Source organism: Toxotes jaculatrix, chromosome 8 (genome assembly GCF_017976425.1).
Source record: "Toxotes jaculatrix isolate fToxJac2 chromosome 8, fToxJac2.pri, whole genome shotgun sequence".
Taxonomy (NCBI): domain Eukaryota; kingdom Metazoa; phylum Chordata; class Actinopteri; family Toxotidae; genus Toxotes; species Toxotes jaculatrix.
The window spans coordinates 7,963,668-7,984,281 of record NC_054401.1 but is presented as its reverse complement, the minus strand read 5'-3'; positions in this window follow the sequence as shown (position 1 = coordinate 7,984,281).

The following is a 20,614-nucleotide window of genomic DNA, read 5'->3' as shown; positions in this document are numbered from 1 at the left end:
CTGAATTTGAGGGTGCAAGGAGCTGATTTTTGCTATGTTGCAAAAAGCAGTTAAAATTTTCAAACTTTCTTTTGTGGTTAAGTGCAATGGCTGCACATGGTCGGTAGCCCCTGTGAGCTGACATTCTTTAGTGGTTCTTTTAGAGCTACATCTACATCTTCTTTTCTACATTCAGCATTATCTTACATGAATTTGAATCTATGTTTTACCGATGCTATGGTGGTTCGTGCTTCCACTGCCGGGGTCATCTGGCCAGGATTGGGCAAAAGGATGGGCCACAGGAAGCAGTGGACCTAAATACAGGAAGTGCCAATAAGACTGTACCAAGTGCTCACCAGACAAAGGGGGACTGGGGTTAATAGTTCAGATATTTTGTTTTTCATTAGACTTACGTTTGGTATTTGGATATTTTTAGCTATGATTAATATGTGGTTGATTTCAATTTATAGACTAATTGTCCTGTTTTGTTTCTGTTTTGGTCAGTTGCTGTGTTACTGTTGTATGTCATCCCTTTTGTATGTAACCAGTCTGATCAGCCAGTATATATGTCCCCATTTTGTTCTATTTGTCTTCTAGTTGTTTTGTTAAATTCCTTTGTTACTGTAGCCTGAGTTTAATTCTGTTCATGGGAACACTTTTATGGGCCCAAAACTTTATTGCTTGTTGTTTTTGTAAATTAATTTCATTTTTGTGATAAATAAAACCCTTATTTTCAAACTCTCATTTTCATTGTCTTATGGGATCAGAAATCTCATTGGGGATCTTTGGATTGTGGGCTGTTGTCGGGTAAAACAAAAACAAGATGTCAAGGTGTCACCTTAGGCTTGAGAAAATTATGATTTTTCACTATTGGCATTTTATAGGCCAAACGATGAATTGAATAACCTAGAAAATGATCAGCAGATAAACTGATGAATGAAAAGTTAAATTTTTTGGAGCCCTAATCAGCCATCGAAGACGTTACCGGTATCAATTCCCCACTAATGCACAGTTTTGTGGTTATCTTGCATATATACATATATGCTGCAATGTACTGAAATCAGCATACCTCCATGATGCGCATGCAAACAGTGTGATCATATTGGATATAATATGTACTGGCATTAAAAAAGTGGTGACCAAGTTATTTTTAGCTTCATAAGAAAACTTGACTTGTTCCTAAATATAGTTCTGATTTTATATTTGATTTCCGCAAGTGCTGAATATGAGAGATGCTAAAAGAAAAGAGACATGTAGGCCTCACTTTTTATAACTAAATTGTTTTTAAATTTGGTAAAGGCAGTCACAGGTTGTCATTTATGGTAACCGTATGTTAACCACCTTTTGGCTGTAGGTGGTTATGCTGATAATGAGGGAGATTGTTTCCACTTACTTAGGGTAAGTATTCAGGCTCAAACTGAGAGATGGATACAGCAAATATGAGCGAGCTGTACTTTCAGTTAGTTGAACTGCTACTGGCACTGAAATTCCCAAGCCTTGCACACACAGCACTTAGTGACTTCTCTCTAGTTTGATGATAGCACATCATCTTCTGGGAGGGCTGTAGCTGTCAAGGAGAAACACATTGTGCAGATATTACATAACAATATCTGGACCTCTACTGGCCACATTCCTAATATTATAAACATAAAATTAAGCAAAGACATTCCCTGGTTAGCCATAACAGGAGATAAATCCAATGAAAAGACTCATGAATGCGGTGCAGCACTCCTCATTCACTTAAGTGAATGAGGAATATGTCTCATGTTACGTGATTTGAGATCCTGCTTGTGTGCCACTGTAGTGTGTCCAATGTGTGCAGTGTGCAAATAATGCGTGTCACATGAGTTCTGGGCGTTACTTTCCTGTAACTGGCATTTGTTGTTGCTTGAACTTGATTTTGGTCACTTTAATTAAATAATTTGTTTCCTCTGTCCATACATATGCCGTGTTTTCAATTTGTGTTCTCTACCATATGTTATTTACTCCAGAAAATATTGCGTTTGTTTATTCCATCCGTATCATGAAGGTGATAGGCCAAGTACTACAAAAGTACAACACATTCCAGGTCAATTTCTCTGTGTAACAGTTACAGAATCTTGCTGCAAATATCTGAGGTTTTACAATGAATTTGAGAGAAGGAATGGAGGAGTCCATTGGGAGATATGTGTACTGTATGCAAAGGTGTGTGCGTGAATGTGTGTGTGTGTGTATAAAAGAGATAGAGTGTTGAGTGGCGCAGAGAGCAGGGAGTCGGCTGATGGGCAAAGGCATGCTGCCTGCAGGTTCAATCTGCCCGCGAGTCAGGCATCAAACTTTCACATCCACACATCAATAATTCAGCACTCTGCATTGTCAGAGTGTTAGCATGCCACAGTGGCAGACGACAAAAACCTGGGTGAGGAGGGAGAAGGGAATTGGAGGACAGGGAAGGGAGGGAGAGAGAAGGGAGAATGGTTGAAGAAAGAAACTGATGATCCGAGAGATAGAGGAAGACAACTGTGGCCTGTGTGAAAGAAGACACAAGAGAGTTAGGAGGGTGAAGAAAGACATCTGGGGGTCTAGAGAAGTAGTTGGGAAAATGGAGGAAAGCGGAAAGGAGTACTGCGTTTTTACAGTGATGAGATATTATAGCTGCCACTACGTCCTAGTCAGGACATTCCAATATTAACATTTGAAATGAAAACTACATTTATCATTTCACAGATTAATTCATTTTTACACATTGCAATTTTCACTTTTTATTTCACTGGCTTGACTTGTCATTATTCGACTCTACAAAATAGGGTGGAACATGATTAATTCAGTGTATATGCACTGTACGATAGTCCCGTTGGATCAAAAACATCAGTGTCACTTCCAAGTACCTTAAAGTTTGATGGAAGTGTCTAGCAAATTTTTCGAATTTCCACAATGGAAATGCTCAAAAAAGGGGTGGGAATCTGTTTGGAGGGACAACGTGAACTGCATGTAACACCCAGACTCCTAACTGGCAGGTGAAGAGAGGTTTCTGGCAAGGCCATGTGTAGAAGTGTCTGTGTAAATGTCTGCCAATACAAAGGTCTGCTGAACAATCCAAACTGGTGAGAAAATATGGAAAAAATGTAAAGATGCAAAATAAATAAATAAATAAATAAAGTCAACCTTTTCTTGGCACCGTTGTCTGGTTTGTGCCAAGGTTCAGTTAAAACTTTCACACCTGTTCAAACATGTTACTTTTATCGATCGAAAGCACCAGAGTTCTTTTGAATTGAGTTATCAGCAGTGTTATCAGCATGCAAACTACTATGTAGTCCAAAATAGCTAATATAATAAAGCTAGAAGATAAAGTCATATATTGACACTACTGTTTATTCCTGGTACTTTCCGCCCTGAGCTTGTTCAGGTTCTACATAAATATGGACAAAAGGTATGTACTAGTATAACAGTTTGCCATAATGCAACAGATACAGCATACTACAGTAATGAAAGAAACAAAGAATAATGTTTTAGAGAAAAATAGAGGAAGAGAGCTTAATGAAAATGGGAAGTCTGAGGATAAGCTTACAGTGGTTTACTTTTCATATGTCTACATGAAGCATTTGGACTCCAGTGACATTAACGGAAGAAAAAATAAAGGTGAAAGGGACAGAAAACTAGAATGAGACAAGGAAAAGAAAATAACAGTTAATGGACACTGAGACAACACTTTCACAGCAAGTACCCTCCTTTGTCCTACTGTTGCTGTCGGTCTCTCGTGCCCTGACTTATTGCTGTAGCTCACTTCATTGATTTTTGAAGTCCTCCAACCTAAACCACCATATAGGTAATTTGTCTCTATCCTCGGATTCAAAGGAGTGTACCAGGCATACCAAACCTTCATCGTCATGGTAACAAAAACATGAGGCTAAGGTTGTGGAATGGCCATGGTTTGGTTAGGTTTAGGCACAAAAACTACTTGGTCAGGTTTAGGAAGAGATTGTGGTTTGGATTAGAGTAAGTACTTCCTTAAGGGTGGAGGATCTTCGTCGTCGTGGTTACAATAATAAACACCTGGTTAAGGTTGTGGAACTGTCTTGGATAAAAGCCAAACAACAACACCAAACGGTCTCCTGTGTTAAAGTCCTGTGTTTTGCCAACCCACCCGTCCTCTACATACATCCACAACCACGTCCTCCCTCCTCCAGACTTTGTTGCTCTTTAATTTACGTCACCTAACTTCCCCCTTTGCTCTCGTCATAATTTCTAGGGCCACACAAGGTCACCTAAGAATAAAATGTAACTCTTGGTCATAATAAGCTGTTTGCACAGACAACCTACGGGCCCGTGTTTTTTACAGGACGGTCTCATTTTTCTCACATTCACCTGTAAAGAAAAGTACAGATGATTTGGATTCTCACAAATTATGATGTGACATTTGGTGGAAAATGTACTGCAGATGCCGATGAGGGAGATAATGGGATTTAAAGGGGCTTAACACTGCTGAAGTGGGCCAGAATGGCTTTCCACAGCTCTGCAATTGCCTGCATGGCTGACCCCGGTGTCAGCTTATGTCACTTATCATCTGGAAAAGGGCAAAATTGAGCACGGGTATTTCATCGAAACTAAGATCTCATATTCCCAGACAGAATGAGCTCCTTCGACTGAGCTACGCCCAGCATTGTTCCACTGCAGTTTCAGAACGATGCGAGGCTTTTCAGCTGATCATGCACAAACACACATGTACTCTTAACAGTCAAGTGCATCTGCACATGAGAGTGCATACACACACGCACAACATGCGCTCGCACACACTCACACAGAGGCATGATTTCTCACTTGTGTGTGAGCCAGCCATTGGAGAGAGCAGGAAGACAACTGACAGCCAAGGCAATGTGCTGATGGTAAGCAACAATTCTCCTGGAATTCTCAAAAGCCGGGACAGGAGGAATGTGTGTGTGTGTGTGTGTGTGTGTGTGTGTGTGCCAGAGATGCATACACTGGGACAGAGCTTCATACTGTAATTCTAGCATTTTTCTAACTCTTCCTTTCTGACATCTTTTATAATGTTCATACGGGTGATATTTTACCAACTTTACAGAAGAAGGCCCAAAACAAAAAATGACCCCAGTTTGATCTGACGGATAGCAGTATACTTAATGAAAAATGGCTTATCATTTATTCAAGGAAATATAGTTTCCTACATATTTAAATTTGAAAAGGAGTCGCATGTGCCTTTTTGGCACCAAGGTTTCATTCCATTTTGAATATAAAACATGGCCGCATCTGGTGACAATATGAACAAAGCCTTACACTAATGAGTTTAATAAAACAACAATCCATTGTGATTAAATAAAACATCACATAAAAAGTCTTACATCAAATTAGTTCATTGAATGTTATTAATTTGGCTAAGATAGTAATCCCAGCCACTTAAACATTTGGCCAGATGGGCTATCGAAAAGACGTTACAGATGTCTTTGTGATCATAAAAAATATGATAGCAACTAGTCATTAACTGAACGATTAATGACATTTAACCAAGTTTCAGATTACTTTGGAAATGAGATAGTAGCCCACTGTGGGCTGGTTGATGTGTAAAGCCTGGTATAAGCCCAGATATGCCATTTGTGCACAGCGACTTTCTATTTCACAGCAGTGGTCCCAGGTGGACATGTGTGTAACTTTTTAGGTTCTGTTCCATGAGAACCTCTGGACTCCTGTTTCAGCTTGTTTAGTGTTCTAAATGCTTGGTCAGACTGCTTATATGAACTGAATACCTTTTGGATCCTCTTTGGTATAGCACAGCCACTTGATTTTCTGCCATGGCACTGATTCTGTCCCTCCGTGTTTTGTTTAGGACCATGTGTTGTGAAAAAGACTTGAGATTCAGAAAGTCACTTTGACTTGTACGGCATGCTCTTCCTTGGCATCCGTGCGAGAGTGTAGTGCCCCTTCAGACTGCACACAGGCACATTGTTTTGGCTGTCTCAATGGCTTCATGGACAGATGGAGGCTGTGTCCAGACTCCATGAATTTATGGTCAATAATGGAAACTTGTTTTTTTTTTACTGCATGGAGACACATGGCATTAAAACGAGCATTCCTGCCCTCCATGTGTCAGAGCTAAGGCCCCCCTCACCTTCATGCCACATGCAGCTGTTTGCCTCTTTGCTGCTTATCTCACAGACTCATTGGGAAAAACAATGTATGTAGACTGTCAGGTTGTAGGCGTTTCACCTCACTGAGTGATAGAGAGACTGATAGAGTGACAGAGTGTATTTCTGTTTTGTTGGACATTGTATTGTTCTTCACGGATTTGTTTGTCACTGGAATTTAAACACTTGTACCACTCACAGTACTTGCACGCATCTTTTGTGGGTTGGTGAAAGCTTAAGTTGAGTTCTGTGTTAAATATATGCCAATAGAAACTGAGTTTCTCAGGATTTGCTCTCCATTTCTTTTTGCTTTTCTGCACATGGAGGTTGCACAACTTTTGTTAGATTCAGATATTCCTCCAGTTACTGCCATGTGGTGTCTGTCTTGCAGTAGTGTGATTCAACTGTGGGGAAAGTCTTAATGTGATCTCTGATCCAGTTGTTATTGTCCTCTGGGATTTTCTTTCCAGGTGAATGTTTTCCCTGCAGGCTGGTGGGGACACTCCCCACCGGCCTTGCAGATTACTTATTTTTCCACTTATTAGAGTCTCCCTTTCTTTTCTTTCCTCTGTGCTGGATTTCACTCTCACCCCTGATCTCTTCAGCTCTCACTGGCTTTAATATCAGAACGGCATGCTCTTCCTCCTCCTCAGTTTCCTTGTGCCTTTCTGTACCTGCATTGTCTGTATTTTGAACCTTTCTCACTTCCTGTATCTTTTCCCTAGTCATCTCCATTGTCTGCGGCTGTTTGTCCCTCCCCTGTATTGTCTCTCTTGTAGCCACACAGTGACTGACTGACTACATTATGAAACATACCATTACAATTTTAGTTTTTCTTTACTGATCTAGCTAAAGTGCTCGCTAAAATTCTGGATGTTTATCATTTCATTTATCCCATCATCATCTAGCGGTTCCTCATTTTTGAAATGCGCTTAATAACATTTCTTCAGCAGTTAAAAACTGTTTTCTTTTGTTGGTTGACCTACCTGACTTACATGTGGTGTCAGCCATTTTGACCCATGTGCTATTCACAGATTTAACCACAACATATTTCTCAATTCCAACAGAGCACTGAGAAATGTATTGAGCGCTTGCGCCCTTTTAGTTCAACGTCACTTACACCCCTCTGGTTCTCACCCCTCAATATTAAACTAAAGTCAAAATAGCTGCTTTGAGTAGAATTAAATTAACTGAACAGAATTTGAACTGAACTGAATTTAACTGGAGGGGATTAAGCAGAAAAATACAATGCAAATGAGACCACAAGATGAGCAAATGAGCAAAATTTACACAAGGAAAGCCAGAAACGAGAGACTGAGGGATTGAGGAAGGACGAGTTTAGATATAAGGTTATACTGTAATTCCCCAGTGAATGCAGTCTTGCTTGGTGTGGGTCCCCTAAATATAACCACAGTGGCAACGGGCCTCCAACCATCCTCTACCCTTGGCCTTTAAACATCTCCTCCGCAGCTGCAGGGCAAGTTAGTGACCTCTCTGTGCTTGTGCTTCCTCTAAAGACAAACACACAACCATGAAAAGATGTTTGTATTATTAAACTTGTGAAGACCTTCACAGACTAACCTCTTAACCCTAACCTCCACCCACCACACTACACAACACATATACAGGCCAAGCGCACACTAGACGACTCCAATCCAGTTCTCTGAATCCACACATAGAGTCATTATGGAGCCTCGGTGCTCACCTTACTGTGAGAGGGTCAGAGTGCCTCCATATGCTCCTGACCTTGATTGGAGAACCCTTATTGTCATGTAATATACTTGGTATTTGATGAATTGTGGTCCTGACAAAATTGTAATGTAATCCAACACTGTTCACTAAGCCTCACCACCCCTTGCTACTGCTGCTACATCTGTCGAGCTTTCACGTTCTTACACAGCAAATGTGCAGTTTAGAGTGATAATGTGGGCAGATTTACCACTTAAAATTATTTGTTTTATTGGAAATTTGCAGAACAGTGGGTCCTTGATTTCAGACTGAGGCAGACACAATGGACCTTCTCATTTTCTAGCCAGCGACCTACAGTTTTGTCTGCTGAAATTACAACTGTTAGCTAGCTAATTAAGCCAACATTTGTTGAGAGCATTGTCTCCAGCTGCCTTTATAATGCTTCCAGCTGAATTGTTTTAAAATGAGAATCTTACCACCATAAGTAGTAAGCCAGTTAGCCAGCCTGTCACCAGACTATCACCAGGGAGAACACAAATATTGGGCAGTTCTTCAAAAGCTTGGATTTCACTCAAAGACACTGTTGAACTTTTAGTTCTGTCTTAACAATAATTTATTGGAAGGATGTTACAGGTAAAACCAAGGTGGCTTGTCGGTCTATGATGGGACATGAACTCTCATCTATGCCATAAAAGTCAGACACGCTACATGCATAATATTCATCCAATATGAACATTATTTCTAGGGATACTGGGCCAGTGTGCACATGCACAAACACAGATTTGCAGCCAAAACAATGTGCTGTATTTGAGTACGACTGTGGCTGGCGGACGGAAGTGGTCAACATTTTCCCATAGTCTCATTTGCCACCCACTACACTGCCATCTAAATTGGTCAACAATGTTGTGCGAGTTTTGAGACCATCCTACGGGTCGTATGTTTCCGGTTTACCACTTCTTCTTCCACCACATCCTTGCCCACCATAACTGCTCACCACCAAGATGCCCCTTCTGATGTGGACAACGTTAAACAAGGAAACAAGAAAAATAACCTCACCCTCAACCTAGAACCAAAATAGTCCTCATGTAAGGGGAATTTTGATTTCAAAGATTTTTCCCATGTTGTTCCTTTTGTCCCTGTCAAGATTACAAACACATTAAAGCCTAGACACACATGTATGCACACATACATGCGGGCATACCGTATGCCGCATACAGAATCCACATGTACTTGAAAATTAGAATCCTACACATTCACTTTTTCCTCCTCCCTCTCTGTGCTTTCTCACACATACAACCACACACTGACCGACTGGGATGACCGATCATGTCCACTGGACCATCGCTGATATACCTAGTGTGCAGCGGGGCATGCGCATGCCAACACGGCGTCTGCATGCAATCTTGATCGCGAGTCACTCAAGCAGGCAGACAGAGGACGTGAGGAACAGTGGAGAGGAGAGGTAGAGTGAGGGGGAGGGAGGGGGGACATCATCTATATTTCATAGACCTCTCAATTAGTGTCAGTGTTCACGGGTGGGAGGTTGGGGAGTAGTCCCTGTCTACTTGGCCTGCTCGTCTGCTCACGCTTGGTCAGTACCATCACACCCCTTACCTTTTCCTGCCCCCTCCTCCTTCTGTACACAATAAGAGGTCAGATTTAGGCTCACTTTGGGGATTTTCAAATCATAATGAACGAGGGGCCATTGGAGATTCCTGACAGCAGTTTCATCTGATGTAATTGCCTAAATGCGATAATGGTGTTATTCTAAATGTGTGAACATGGAGGATAAATAAAAATCCCACGGGATGCCACGTTCAAGTCAGATGTTTACATTTATCATGGTTTTCATGATGCACAGATGGCAAGGTAGACTTGTCATAAAACATTAAATGGTCGCAAAAATGTGTAGAAGTGCATCAAAAATAACGATCCCAGATTCTCCCCTCTGCATGTGTTCAAATCTCATTATTCATTTCAAATCCCATTATCTTAAGGCTTAGGAGATGTGTAAATTTATAGTTCGAGTTGTGAGGAGCTTCACATTTTTGGGTGATATAGAATAATCCAAATTATCTGGATTAGCACCCCCCACTACTTCCTTTCTAAGTATATCTCTTGTGTCACCATCTTAGCTACATGACTACAAGAATACTTACATAATTTCACTACCAGAGACAGACTGCTTGACTCATTCATTGGTTCAATGCTTGCTTATCCTATTAGACCTTATGAATAACATATTATATTATTTCTACTAATTATCTGATTTATACTGGCAGACAGATAATTATATATTGCAAGAGACAGCTTAGGCTACAGTGGCAAGCAAGATAATAAGATAATGTGTTTTTTGTGATTCCAAATACAACCATGTATATATGTCTTTTAGAATAAAGTAACTGGAAGCTCCTAAGACTGCAAAATCCAAATTGCTGAATAGACGTGTGACTGGACGTGTCCAGATTTGGAGACACAAGCTGAGCAAAAGATGAACAAAGTGAGGACAAAGGTAGAGGGAAGCTGTGTTTGGGTAATAGTGATATCTATTTTTTGGAAGTGCAAGACCTTATCTCTATGCCAAGGCTTTGAAATGGTTGAGTTTCAGTATTTGGTTTCAGTTCAGTGTGGCTTGTGAGATTCAGAGGCCCTTTCACATAAGTGATTTGAAAGCAGTGCAGTTAAATTTGCAAGTCCTACAGGGCCCTTGCATGTTCACATATGGGTGGCAAGGACGACATTTGTTTTGGTTAGTGAAATGTGTCAAAGTGAGCAATTGGGAAAATTGTCTCATGTTGCAAATAACAATTTGCATGTTGCAAATGTGGTGAAACAGGTCCCAGGTTTGAGTGAGGACCTTAGCACTGTACTTGGCCCAGTGGTCTCTTTGAATCAGGTATTTCCCTTTTCAACCTCAAACCTCAAGTGACTGCTTTGAGGTCTGAGGGGGGGGTGCACAGATGTGAACAAGACATTCACAAGCACAGAAAAAGTATACCTAATAATCTGATCTCAACACGGATAGAACTGTGTGCAAATGTCCTCATACTGTGGTGGTGAAATGGAAAATTTCTCTAACACACTATAAAATGTGTACTCACACAAGTACAAACACACATTTGACTTGCATGTTCACATATGGGTGGCAAGGACGACATTTGTTTTGGTTAGTGAAATGTGTCAAAGTGAGCAATTGGGAAAATTGTCTCATGTTGCAAATAACAATTTGCATGTTGCAAATGTGGTGAAACAGGTCCCAGGTTTGAGTGAGGACCTTAGCACTGTACTTGGCCCAGTGGTCTCTTTGAATCAGGTATTTCCCTTTTCAACCTCAAACCTCAAGTGACTGCTTTGAGGTCTGAGGGGTGGGGGGTGTGGAGGGGGGGGGGGGGGGGGGGGTGCACAGATGTGAACAAGACATTCACAAGCACAGAAAAAGTATACCTAATAATCTGATCTCAACACGGATAGAACTGTGTGCAAATGTCCTCATACTGTGGTGGTGAAATGGAAAATTTCTCTAACACACTATAAAATGTGTACTCACACAAGTACAAACACACATTTGACTTTAAGCGTCAGGCTCTCTCCCTCTTAGCTAAGCTTGTTTGCAATCTCCATGAGGAGATGCTACTGTTTCTCTTTTTTCCTCTTCGTCTCATTCTCAGTCTTAACCCAGCTGGAAGCTCCAGCTGCTAGGTTATGGCTTGTCTGATGCTCCCCTGTGGCTCATTTAACCAGAGAAGGAAGCAGACAAGAGGAGAGGAGAGGAGAGGAAAGAAGAGGAAAGGAGAGGACAGGGAGGATGTGGGGATTTCTCTGCAGTGTCGGGTAAAAAGCAGAGAATGACTACCTTTACATGCGCAAAAGAAACCAGATCATTGGGTTGAATCCACCTATTGTACATGAGTTTTATTTAACTTATTTGAACTTTTGTTTGTTCACCATAAGTAATAATGGTCATGTGTCCTTTCCTTTCATACCACCTTACTCCTGCACAGTAATTGTCCCTGCCTGAGGTCCTTGTCCTACACATGCACACATTGAGAAAAACAGTTAAAATCCAGTTAAGTATACATGTATGCATGGTCTTAGAAATAATGTTCCTCCAGCAGAAATCTAGCTGAATTAGCTATCTTTGTCTTCATCTTTTACCCCAACTTTGCAAACCAGGCTTCTTGTGACATGGCATTCAAAAAATCAGGTTACTGCAGAGAGCTGAGAATATCCAGGTAACTTATGTGCAATGAATGAGTGAGAGAGGCCAAGCAGTCTCTGTAGAGAAAGATAAGCGTTGTGTGTAGTAGGGCTGGGAGACGAAGAAGAAGTGTGGAGTGCTGTACAGTGCTATGTATTACTCTGTGGCCCACTTGGAGGCCATGGGGGTTAAAGGTCAAACCTAAAGGCCAATAGTGATTGGTTCCCTTGAGGAAGGTCACAGTACACATCTGGCCTTGAGCTCATCCATGCATTTTCTTTCTCTCTCTTTCCCCGTCTCTCTCTTTACACACACACTGCAGAGTGACCTTGAGAACATCTGCTGAATTTCTTGCTTTTTCTTTTCTCTTTTTTGTCCTACCAACCTTCCTCTAACTCACTGAACAATTACTGCTATAGGAATTTCAGAAATAAAGGAATCGCAATTTCTGCTAAAAGAAGAGACCCGGTGCTCTCGGGTATAAGGGAGTGTGTGAGTGTTTGGTTTGTCTGTGTGTGTGTGTGTGTGTGTGTGTGTGTGTGTGTGTGTGTGTGTGTGTGTGGGCAGTGGTAAACCTTAGGTCAGGGCCCCTTCCTCTTTCCTTGACGTACTAAGTAGCTAACAGAAAGAGCTTCAGTGAGCACTTTAGGGTATGCCCTGGGCTAGGACTACCATGAGCTGAGAATTAGGGAGGAAGGCAAAGGTCAGCGGGCTAAATGTGTGTCAGGGTGCAAGTATGTTTTAGTGTGTGTGTGTGTGTGTTTTCAGGTACTGCTGATAAAACCAGAGATTAAATGCATTTGGTCTTAAGAATGGAACTTACCCTGCAATTACTTAGGGGATTGTTCAGTTTATTACAGCTCTGTAATTGAGATCGAGATGATCAAACAGGTAAAACAGAGGTAAAACTGAAAGTGAGAGCACCCTGAATTTCAGAAAAATCCCTCATTGCACAGGAAAACTCAATGTGTCCGCAACATCCACTAATATGAATGTTTATGTTTCTAATTTGGGGGGAAAAAAAATTCTGACTTTACTCAAAGTCTTTCTTATTTTCTTTTGAAATATGGGATATTTTCACCTCAATTTGGGCCAAGATGTCATTCAAATGAAACAATGAGAGAACAGTAATTCAGTCTTTGGTTACAATGAACAATTTTGTTTGCTTAAATTTGCTTAACATGGAGGTTTGTTTGTATGATCATCTGACTTGTTTTGTGTCTTGCTGCTGCTTTCGCAGACCATATCAAATTATTTTAGGTAATATCTTACTATTATTGAGTGATTGTCAAATTACAAAAATAAATGTGATTGTAATAAACCAGTATTATACTTTAACATCTGATATAATTTTTGTTGCTTTTATTTTTAAGTGAGTCAGATTTACAAGAGTTTTGCAAAAGTTTGTTTTTTAGGTTTAATTTGCTTGGATTTCTCTACATGAGTACCAAGATATGCTGGCAGATGACACGAGTAGTTTATAAAAGTCACACAGCAGTTTGCAGTCACGGTAGAAAACAATCTGAATTAAGTGCAGGCGATTTGACTTTGCCGCACACCGAAGTGCAAATCAGCTGACCCCCGTAAAACCTAATGGACTGACAGAGAAGATAGCCTAACTGTGACTTATGCAAGTGAAACTGATCTAAGCATAGATCCATACCTCACGGCAATGTCACAATGTAGGCCTACCTTCAGCACTCATTTGAAGCCAAACGCGGTACAGGCAGAGACGAGCTGCTGTAGCTGTGAGGCAACGGGAGCACCGATCTGAGAGCAGTCTCGGAGGCCGGCTGAGGAGAGCTGCAGCTCTGGGCTCTGGTGAGTAGTGAGAAATTAATTAAGAGTGAAACAGCAGCAGGAGGGAAGATAGGAGGGAGGGCAGCAGAGGGACTGAAGGAGAGAAGGAGCATGAGAAAGAGAGAGGGAGAGGGAGAGAGAGAAAGGGAGAGAAGGAGCCTCTGGGAGTAGGCCTCCTGGAGGATCAAGACTATTATTGCTATTATCATTGTCTAATTTTCCCTCCTTCACTCCCTCCCCCATCTTTCTCATTTCATCTGCCTCTCCCTCTTCTATCCCTCTCAGATTTTTTTGCCCTCGTCTCTTGCCTCTTTCTCTCCCACCTTTCCTCTCCTCCATCCTCCTTCTCCCTCCTTTCCTCTCTATTCTGGCCCTCAGACTGAGGACAGGCTGCTAGCCGGCGGGTGCTGTAGAGGAGGGAGAGCAAGCAAGAGCCTAATGAGATGTCTATCGCCTCCGTCTAGACTGGACCGCTCCTCTCAGCAAAGAATCACCACCACTACCACACCACACTGCACTGTACTACACACTGTACCCTGTCTGCCTGTCTGCTGCTGCTGCTGCTGCTGCTGCTCGGGGAATAGCGAAAGGCAAGGTTTGTGTATGTGTGTGTGTGTGTGGCGAGAGGAGAGTGTGTCTGAAGGGTGTGTGTGTGTGAGGCTGTGTGTCTAGGAGGTGTGTAGAAGCAGTATGTGAAGGCATTGGCATGGCCGTGTGTGTGTGTGTGTGTGTGAGGGGTACACTGGCAGAGCTGTTTTTTGCGGGGAATGGGTGTGTGTTTGTCTTGTTTGTGTGTATCGTGCACAGACATTTCTGAGTGACACTGTGTGCTACTGTCAGTGCTATCTCTATAATTCGAGTGTGTGAGAAACTGGCCCTTGGGCAGACAATATTATGATGGATGCCCTCACACGCACCCTCCTCCACTGTGATTGCCTGTTAGGGCTCTACTCTCACAAGCTGACAAAAAAAAAAATTTGCCCTCCAAATCCCACCATCATACACACTCTGCTGGCAGAGGCCCCCACTTATTTCCTGATAGGCAGGCCCATGGCAGGGCTCCACCACAGGGACCTCTGCTTACACCAGAGGGACCTCTGTTGTTCTGGAGAGACCTCTCCACTGGCAAAGTCACCAGAAGTACTCAGTTACACGTTTCCCAGCATCTATCTCCACTCTTGTCTTTGAGAGCCCACTAGGCTGTTTCAATAGTTTGCAAATAAAAAAAAAAAACATACCATGGGGTTTACATTTCTGTTTATGTAGTGATTATGCATAATTGACAGGTTTCTAAAAATGATCCAAAATGACAGAGTTTATGAGGAGATTAATAGGAAGTTGTTATTGTGTCTAAAACTGCACAAATCGCAAAAATAATGAAAGTAATTATTATATTATCCTAAATAAGTCAATATCACTAACGTTTGTCAGGCTCTGTGTTTGACATGTGTTTACAGTTACAGTGTTGCTTTCATTGGCTTTAGATGGAAAATGTATCATATTGTTATACTTATAATTTTCCAGACAAAAAATAAATAAATAAATTACACAGACAGGCAGCTCATGAGCCTGTGTGGCTGATCGATAATCTAACACATAATAGTATGTACAGTGTCTGGTGCATTTTGAGGAAAGAGCAAGATTTTCATACATGCTACTGTTACAAATATAATAACCAGAATCAATCTGTCTGTGTTCTGAACTTATGCAGCAGGCAAACAGCATGCTAATGTTGGGGGGGGTTATGCTAACAATAATACTCACTGGAATATGTATCACGTTAGCTGCCAGAGTAAGGATGTGTGTTGCATACAGATTCATCTCTAAACATGAATTTTGGGGGTTTACAGCAAGTTGCTTTGTATCAATAGTGAAATTGTCCACATCAAAGCTATATTGACAAAGTGGAAGCATGTTTGCATCCTAGATTGCTTGGAAACGGGAAACCTATATATTGTATACTGTGTGAAATATATAGAGATATGGGTAGATGGGCAGACAGCAGGAGGCTTTTTCGTGATGCTAAGCTACACCACATCAACACATCAACTGCAACTTTGACCTTGAGGCTGTAAAAACATAAAACACACCATCAGGCAGGTTTCTGCCCAAATATGCGTGCATTTATGTTCATTTCATGTATTAATTTTAGGATCATAAGAATCTCATTATCACTTCACACAGATGTGATATTTTTTCCAATGTTGCTATTTTAAGTCTCTTCAGTGGAGCAGAAGCATCAGTGAACATGTCAGCCATGCGTAAAAACTTTTTGAGAAATCAAGATTTTTTTTTTTTCCGAATTTCCAGCATTTCCACACAGGTATTCATATATATTAATCAGGCTCTTTTGAATGGTTTTGGTTTGGGTTATTGATCCTCTAATTGATCTCTTTCTCTGAAAGACAGAAGGTATCTGTGTTTACTTTAAGGAGTATTCCTTCCTTCAAGAAAAAAAAAACAACTTTAAGGACTCAATTTGAGCCAGGAATATCTCATTAAGAGGTATTTTTTCAAATGTTGCTTTGTTGTTATAGCTACCATCTCTAACAAAAAGTACATTAAGGAGCCACTGAAGGGTTAGCAGATAGACTAGCATGCCTCTATAAAAGTAGTGGACTTCATATCACCTGTCAGCTGAGTTCCCTGTGGGGGTGAGCTGTGAAAAGCTGGAGCTTGTCTCACTGGAGGCCTCTTTCTTTCTCTCCCTTTGTCTCTTTACATGGGTTTTATAATCAGAAGCTCTTATGAGGCATCTCTTATGGTAACCTGGCCACTGCACGCACACACTCTGTTCATTAAAGTGCCACTCTGGAGAGGGCAAAGAAATGGAGGGGTAACGAGAGAGAGACAAATGAAAGGAAGCAGAGAGAGTGAGAAAGAGAGAGAGGGTGAAAGAGAGACAGAGCGCTTGTTAGCAGCCATGCTGAAAGTCTGCTCCAGTTATTCGGTTGAGAGAGAGGCGCCACCTTTTTTTATAAACATCTTCCTCACTGTCTCTGTTTCATCCCCACGCCCTCCCTCCTGCTCTCTCCTCTCAGAGGCCCATTGGTTCCAGGTGACAGGATTACTGAGGGTCAAGCAAGACTGCACACTGGGTAACTCACCTCACTCACACGAGCACACACACACACACATTTACAGTCTCTCCATCTTTCTCTCAGGATAATACGCACACACTGACACACACACACAATGTGCTCACACACTGGGCTTTCGACTGCAGGCCTCATTAACTACACTACAGCTGCCCCTGTTTTAGAGACACTCCTCAGCACGCTGTCTCTCTCTCTCTCTATCCCTCTCTCTCACAACCACACACATACTCCCTGTGTGTGTGTGTGTGTCTCACACAGCCAAACAAGCACACATATTGTCCCTCATGCTTTGTATTTCTTTGCCCACTTTTCCTTCTCTCTTTTTGCATCACTATGTCTCCTCATCTGTCTCACATACAGGCGCAAGACCACACAAGGGTCAAATATTTATTTATCTTTTATTTGATTTTCAGTCCCTAGCATAAATATCTGTTTCCTGCAGTGCATAGAAACTATTCAAATCACAGTTTATAGTAACATCTTCAGCTCCTTTGATCCAACAAAAGGAAAAAGGTGGTTGCTGAAGAGAGTCAAATATCTAGCAGATACAAGGAGATTTCAAAAAATTATCTCAACAGGTGGTACACCAAACAAGACAAAACATACAAATGAATATTGGACCAGCCGTAAGGAGTCCATTTCCTGTTCTTAAACCGTAAAAAGACACTGAACATTCATTGAGATTTACTCACTAAGTCTGTTTCCACTGCATTTTGTTTCATTTTGATTTTATCAATACATAAACTTTTTTTCACCTCAGCCAAGTGTAAAAAATACTTTTTGTGGATCTTTCAAGATGTTTTCAGAATTTCTAGCATTTCCACTCATGATCTTGTATTCGCAAAGTTTATGATCTTCCTCTCCTCCTTTGTGAGGAGTATTTTGCTTTAATAAAGAAAGTCATGAGATTGTTTTTTATTTTTTTACCTGAATTCACATTAGCAGAGTACTTCATGAAACTGTTCATGATAGCAAGCACATTCAGTGTATTTATGTGTCTGTAGCTCCATATATGTCTGTCCCATGGGATCTTGCATTGCCTCAGCACAAACAGCTCTTATCTCCTGCGATCAAGTCTGACGCTCCAAAGCTGCTGCCATCAGCCGCAAACTCATTAATTACTCTTTAGTATCAAGCCATAATTAGAGACACCAATCGGGCCCCCGCTCTGTTTCTCCTCTCCACCCAACCCCCAGCCCCTATTAGCACTCCACACCGTACTCTGTGTGCTAGTGAGCTAAGCTAGTTGCAGCACAGTAGCACAACGCTGAGATGAGCTCCCCTCATGTGTGAGATTAGGCTGCGTGTGGTTAGATAGGAGCAGGAGGGAGGGAGGGAGGGATGGGTGATGCAGGCTAGATGTGTGCTGGGAGGAAATAAAGGAGGAAGAGAAGAGGGAAAGACAGAGGTAGGAAGGTGAGGGCGGGGAGAAATACAAGAGGGAGGCGAGGTGATGTCGGTGCTCAGGAGGAGCATTAATTTGACATTAATTGTGTCATCACCGCTTTAGGTCACCCCCCTTCTCTGCACACACACACACATATACACACCTCTCCTCGTCTCCCACTCCTACTGATGAGTGGATCAGTGGCAGAGGAGAGGAGAAAAGATCTGATTATATCTGTCTTGTCTGTCTGCACTGGAAGAGGGTGAAACAGGGACAAGAGCAAAGAGGTGGGAGGGTGGGGGTTTGGAGTCATTAAGGGCAGTGATTGGTTTAATAACGCGCAAAGGAGAGCAAGAGGAGGATTTCCTGGTAGGTCATTTTCTTTTAATCAGGAAAAACTCGGTAGCCCTGGACACCCAAGGGATGCTTGACTTGATTATGTAATCTATTTTATTTTCATAAGCACAGTGAGGTGAGATTAGTTTATGGAGAATATTTTTTTTGGAAAAATATCTAATGACAACACAGGCTTTGAGAGAGCTTTGAGTCAAAGTTCACAGTTGGTCTTGTTTTTAGCCAGTTGCACTCCTCTGTTCTTATGTTGAAACTTAGACTTAGACTAACTAATGGACTAATGGATCCATACAGTGACAGTATGGACACTGGGTTCACAAAAGTATAGACTAGCTGTCAGATCAGTTACATCGAGCTTCATGCCAGGAAAAGCAAAGTATCACTGGTAAAATATCAACGTTAAGCCCTCAGAAGAATGGTTATCTAGGCTAGCAAGTAAATTCTTCTAAATCAAAATATAAAAAGATGCCAATAAAAAGACTCCTGTATTTGCTCGGTTAGAGATCTGACGAAATGGTGGACGTAACGATGTCTGTTAAACTGTAACTGCTACACCCAGTAACTGTCAGGTGTAACCGTTCTGTAGCTAATTCAACCAACTGACAAATCTAATGTAAACTTGCTAAGAAGAACAAACAGTTGATGCAACCAAATCCTGGGGTAGATTTCACTAGGTTGTATTGCTGTACAGTATATCACAGGCTGAAAGCGACTGTTGGCCATCTCTTGCATCCGATTTCAATATATCCTGTATCGATCACTGAACAGAGAGCCCATCCATCCATCACACCACCCCTGCAGTGGATGGTCAGAACTGGTAGGGAAACTGAGTGAAGTATGCTTTAGACAAATGCTTTAGAAGATCTAGTAATTTTTTACACATCAAAGATAAAATCAATAAATCAAGCACCATATGTACCAGATTATTAGACTTGTTAAAATATAATTGGCCTTTATTTATCTTAGTAAGATTTTTTTCAGCTAGAGCTGACAAGAAATTGTTGATTTCATGGTTGATGCACTGATAATCCAAAACATCTATTAAGAGAAGTGTTAATTTCAAGAATAAGTTCATGAGCTATGCCAGAGTTTCTTCACAACTAAAAGCACAGGACTGAAAATTCCTATTCCTATCATTCCCAAATTGATTGACAGGTGTTTTAATACAGGGACAAACACTAGACGAATACTGAATCTGAGTTATTAACCCTCCTGTCGTGTTCACCTCCCGCCCCTTACTTTAGTGTTCCCGGTCAAAATTGACCGGTCTGTTTTAACTGCTCTTAAATTAGCACAAAAACCATTTTTCACCACCAAATTTTTGTTCAACATTCTTTAGCTGTGAATGGTGTCTCAAAGTAGTGTTTAACATGAATTTATAGAATTAGACATAAAATAACTGCAGTGAAAATACAAATAGGCACTGAAAATATATTACAAAATGAACATGTAATGTAAAATAAATGGAAAACCAAAGACCAAACTCAACATGAAGTTTGTGTGTGTGTGTGTGTGTGTGTGTGTGTGTGTGTGTGTGTGTGTGTGTGTGTGTGTGTGTGTGTGTGTGTGTGTGTGTGCATCTGAATTCATGCACATGAGTGGCATGTGACACTCAGGTCAGAGTGGGCCTTGCAAACATAGGCATCACAATGTGCTGGCGCCGTTGAATAAGAGGAGTCACCAAAGCTTTCCCCAGCTCTGCTAGGAAAAGTCTCCTCTTGAAACTCTTCCCCTGATTCCAGGTTGAGTCGATGGCTGTCCACACCACATACGCGTTGAAAGCAGACACATCAAGGATTTCTCTCCAGGTGTCCCCAAACACATGCTTCCCCTCCAGGTTTGTCAACTCCAGTATAATTCCCTCAATGGGAAAAAGAGTTGGAAGCTGGACTTGATGTCATCCACACGAGATGTCATCCATCTCGTTGTACATGTAAAAGATGTCCAATGACAATAAAAGGCATTCTATTCTATTCTTCTATTCTATACCGTG